This window comes from Citrus sinensis, chromosome 1 (genome assembly GCF_022201045.2).
Source record: "Citrus sinensis cultivar Valencia sweet orange chromosome 1, DVS_A1.0, whole genome shotgun sequence".
In the NCBI taxonomy this organism is placed as follows: Eukaryota; Viridiplantae; Streptophyta; class Magnoliopsida; order Sapindales; family Rutaceae; genus Citrus; species Citrus sinensis.
The window spans coordinates 20504213-20510024 of NC_068556.1; positions in this window are offsets into that span (position 1 = coordinate 20504213).

The window sequence follows — 5812 nt, forward strand, 5'->3', positions numbered from 1 at the left end:
ATAATACGCTCATATTTTCTCTCAAACTGTCAATATGGTGAACCTCAGGAGAGGTGCTTAAAAAATACCCAATTTTTTTTTCTTAGTGCACAAACTTCGCGGGATACATCTTTATTAAAATTAAAAATGATTGAATACTCTAGTAAAAAGATCTAATGGTGAGCCTTACAAGCGCGAAATTCAGTGGCCGACAAAGAACCGTCGATGGTGTGTTCCTACACATTTGAGCTCGCAACTTCGAAAGGATGGAACTTTATTTGGTTTGAGGGTGACTCGTATTCGACTTTAGTTTATCTTATAAGTCCCAAATCCAAGCCACCATGGTGTCTGCATATTAGATAGTTTAATTGTTTGAGATCTATTCGTAGACTACACTTTGTTAGTTCACACATTTATAGAGAGAAGAATTCAGTTGTTGATAACCTTGCTAATTTGAGGTTAAACCTTAATGCTTATGATTGGCAAAATGACCCTCTTGTTTCAATTCGTAAAAGTTTGCATGAGGATGCTTGTGGACTTCCCAAGTATCGTTTCGAATGATTATTTTTGTATTCTTTCTTCTCTTTTTTCCCCTTAATAAAATTCAATATCTTTTAATAATAATAATAAGAATAATAAAGTTGGAGGACTTTGGAATTGTATTACATTTAATAATGTAATAATGAGCCTTACCCTCAGTAAATGTAAATAAGTAAACAAAATAAATTCCTAAAAGAAGAAATTAAGAATTAAAATGCATATGAAGATTCAAAAAATCACAAAAAAATCATTGGCATCTCAAGAAACAAATTTTTGTAGAAAGTAATGTTATGTTTGCTCCCTTTGGATACTCAATCAGGAAACTCATTGATGTGCCATTTTATTTGTCATCTATTGAGTTAATTGTAAAAATAATAGATTAATAATTAATAATATATAAATTAATACCATAATATGGTATAAAATGATTTGTGACAATAAATATCTCAATTAAATATCTAAAATTAAGTAAGCGTTATGTCACGGGATGAGTTTCGTTGTGCAGCAACCCATGCGGTACTTAAGCGACTTTTAGCACTCAAGTCGCTAAGTAAGCATAGAACACTTCTCAAACTAGCGAAGCAAGAATGCTTACAAAAAATGCTAGAGAGAAGTAGAGCATTGTGGCAAAAATATATTTTATTACACACTAAAGAATATATTATAAGAGAGCTTTACAAGAGAGTTAGAAAGCTTGTGTGTGTGCTTGAGTGTTTGTGTGTAGTGTGGTTGGTGGGCAAATGATGGGGTTCATCTCTATTTATAGACTTGGGTGCAAGGTTCTTGAAGTTTCCATGCAACTTGCACAAATATCTCCTAGGACCCAAATGTTCAATTCTAGAAAACTCTAGGTATTTACAAATTGTCGAGAACTCTAGAACTCGGGCCGGGCTTGGATGGTCGCTAAGCGCACCATGGCTGGCTTGTTGTGTTGGCGGCGCATTACTAAGCGCATCTCTCTTCTAAATTCATCCCGCTTTGTGTGCTAAGCGTATCCCACTTCTAAGTGCACTCCACTTCGTGGCGGACTTTTGCTAAACGAACCCGTGTGCGCGGAATTAATCAGAGACGGGAGATTTGAGTAGCCCGTGACAATTAGCATTATTATTTTGTAAGTAAATACATATTAGTGATTAGTTGTTAACATCTTTGTATTCTTAATTTTTGTTTCAATAAAGATAGTTCATCATGTTGAAACTGAAATACTGAAATTAATTCTCAATTTGATTGCTATTGATTGAGAAAGAAAGCCTTATTAGGTTGAGGGGTGATGTCGGCGAGCCTAAAACTTTGTGAGTGAGGTCATGAATATGATGATTAATGCAAGAGTATTACTGCATAAATAAGCATGTGCACTTGAAAAAATTTAAAGAATAATATACAAAGATAATCATTATTTTATAAGTATAAAGGTTCAATTTATACAAAATGATTGAAAATACGATGAAAAAAGAATGACACAACTATGAATAAGGAGTTGGATTGATAAGTAAAAATAGAATGAACAAATTTTTATGTTACTGACAATCAATCTTTCTAATAAGACATTGAAAATCTTTGATTCTCGTCTCTTTATAAGGTCATGCAATAAATTAGGAAGTCATTCATTTGAACTATATAATCTTTTATGCACATATTTTTTCAACCATGATAAATCATAAGTTAATTTTTTTAATATTATCAAGGAATTCTTTCATTTAGAAAATCGTTTCTTTGATTAAAAAAAAACCTTCAATTTCAAGCATTTATCTTCATTCTCGATCTTTTTTATTTTTAATATCATTTTCTTATATGGCGGCAGAAGTGGAGGTTGGTGGTTGTTGAATGTTTTTTTTTAAGAGAACATATTAACAAAAAAAGGATTTTACTCTTTTATGTACTGCCACCAAAACCCCATCATTGATATATATACTAATTAATCTCCACAGGTTTAAGGACTCTCAACCAATATCCGCAAGGGGATTATACATAAGGATCATGTTAGGATCCTAAAGATCTCTAATATTGAAGTTTGTCAATCAAGATTATGGAATTTTATTTGGTTGGAGATGACTCGTCTTCGACTTTAGCTTATCTTATGAATACCAAATCCAAGCCACCATAGCTTCTGCTCATCAGATGGTTGAATGATTTGAGATTTATTTGTAGAATATACTTTGTTAATTCACATATTTATAGAGAGATGAATTCAGTGGCTGATAGCCTTTCTAATCCGAGGTTAAATCTTAATGCTTATAATTGGTGAGATGATCTTTCTGTTTCAATTTGTAAGAGTTTGCATGAGGATGCTTGTGGACTTCCCAAATATCATTTCAAATTATTATTTTTGTATTCTTTCTTCTCTTTTTTTCCCCACCTTAATAAAATTCAGTATCTTTCATTAAAAAGAAAGAAAGTAAGTAAGAGGACTTTGGTATTGTACTACATTTAATAATGTAATAGTAAGCCTTGCCCTTAGTAAATGTAAATAACAAAATAAAATAAATTCCTAGAAGAAGAAATTAAAAATTAAAATGCATATGATGATTCAAAAAATCATTGGCAGTCTCAAGAAATTAATCTTTGTAAAAAGTAATGTTATGTTTACTCATTTTGGATCCTCATTCAAGATACACACCATGTGCTACTTTATGCGTCATCTATTGAGCTATTTGCAAAAATAATAGATTAATAATTAATAATAAAATAACTTAATACAGTATTAAATGATCTATGACACATCAGTAAATATCTCAATTAAATATCTAAATTAAGTAAACATAGCATTATTATTTTTGTAAATAATACATATTAGTGATTAGCTGCTAACATATTCGTATTCTTAATTTTTGTTTCAATAAAGATAGTTCATCATGTTGAAATTGAACAACAAAAATTAATTCTCAATTTGACTGCTATTGACTGAGAGAGAAAGTCTTATCAGGTCGAGCGATGATGTCGGCACATCTAAAACTTTGTGAGTGAGGACATGAATATCGGAATATGACGAGTAATGCAAAACTATTCTTGCATAAATAAGCATATGTATTTAAAAAATTTTAATGAATAATATACGGTGATAATTATTAATTCATAAGTATAAAGGTTCAATTTATACAAAAAGATTGAAATCAGGGGCGGAACTTAGGAGAAAGTTCTACGGGGGCCAAATTTAAACTTTCAATTTTTATGTTATTATATATTAGTGATTTAGTGGGCTTTAGTGGGTTTGACTGATTTGTTTCTTACTATTTTGATGCTATCATTGGTGGGCTTAACAGTAAAAATACAATATTATTTAATATATAAACTTTATACATTAATTGTACATGGGCCAATATGAACGTTTTACACAAACTTTTCATATTTTATTTATAAATTAACCCTAAAATTTTTTAAAATTCTGCAAGGGCCATGGCACCCTCTAATCTTATATGGCCTCCACCCTTGATTGAAACTACAAAAAAAAAAAAATGATACAATTGGATTGATCATTAGATATTTATTCAACAATTTTTTATGTTACTGAAAAATCAATCTTTATACTAATACATTAAAAATCTTTGATTCTCGTCTCTTTATAGTGTCATGCAATAAATTAAGGAGTCATTCATTTGAATTATCTAATCTTTCGTGTACATATTCTTTTAACCATAACAAATCATAAAGTTAGTTTTTTGATATTATCAAGGAATTATTTCATTTTTTTTCGAATGGAAACATAACATAACAGTCTAAAACAAAAGTATTTGTTAACACGAGGATGCTTGTTCACCAAAAAGAAACACAAAAACATAGCACAACCATCACAAATTAAGATTTCAAGGGAACAACTATCCCCACGCCTAAAGAAGGAAAAACAACCATCCTGATTCAAGAGATAGATGGAAACATAACATAACAGAGTCTGAAATAGAAGCATTTGTTAATACGACCAAAACAAAAATAAAAGATTACTTCATCGATCAAGCAATAACTTAACACAAAACCGTACACTCTCTCACAATTAATCAGACTCCAGAAACTCTTCAGGTTTTGTGACACACAACCAATGCCATTCTAACCATCTTAAGCATAAGCGGATACTTGTTTGCAAAGTCTACAAATTCCTCACAGCGTATCCGCTCCTACGCCTCTTCAACAATCAACTTCAATGCAGCCTCCAACAATGCTTTGTGTCTACAACAATATGCTAAATATAAAACCTCAAGATCATTTGATGAGGTTATAGACGAAAGGCTATGGCGCGCGCACAACTCCCACAAGTACCAGATTTCATACTTGTAAGATGCCTTAAATAATGTCATAATTAATATGTGTTAATAAAAAATAAGAATATTGAGGCAAAGAACAAAGAATAATTTCTTAGGATTTGAGACGTGTTTGCACACTTTCCTTTAAGGTTTTATTTGCCCTCTCCAATCTTGGTTTGCTATAGAGTATTAATGGCAAATTACCCCCAAGATATATCAAATCCTGAATACAAATCTCTAGCAAATAAGATTGTATTTCCAGAACATATATGAAACCTGCAAAATCTTATAATCATTTCCAAAATATGTATATATCTTTTATGAAGAAGATGTTAATTCAAAAGAATGCAACCATTCGAAATGGTACTTCTTCAAAAAACTCTTTTGGTTTGAATTTGCAACGATTAACACTTGAAATTTTCAAGCTTGTCAACCGTTTCTAGTTGACGCCTTTCTGGAAATAAACGGTTAGCCGTTTTCTCAATAAACGGTGAGCCGTTTTATTCTAGAATGTCAAATACGTTGCTCTCTGTACATAAACGGTTAACCGTTTTCTCAATAACCGGTGAGCCGTTTTCTCTAGACCATAAAACATGCTCTCTGGAGTTAAACGGTTAGCCGTTTTCTCCATAAACGGTGAGCCGTTTTCTCTAGACCATAAAACATGCTCTCTGGAGTTAAACGGTTAGCCGTTTTCTCCATAAACGGCAAACCGTTTTTGTCCAGAATATCAAACCAAAGATTAAAAATGTTACAATCTCTCTTACAATCCCCACTAGATTGTAATATTTTTCAGATTTATTAATGATCAACTTATACATACAAAAAGGTGTCTTTCGATTTTAACCTTTAATTAGTGAGTGTATTTCAAAGCATTTACAAGACAATAGTGTGCTAAGCATTAAACTTTGTCTCTTAAGTAAATACCGGAGATACATCACATATAAGTTATCCCAGATTTCAAAGTTGTGTTCCAATAGTTAGCACTATTCCGGCCTTGTGCTCTATCTTGGATTCATGCACATTTACAAGATTAAACCATGACCTTGTTAGAAACGTCA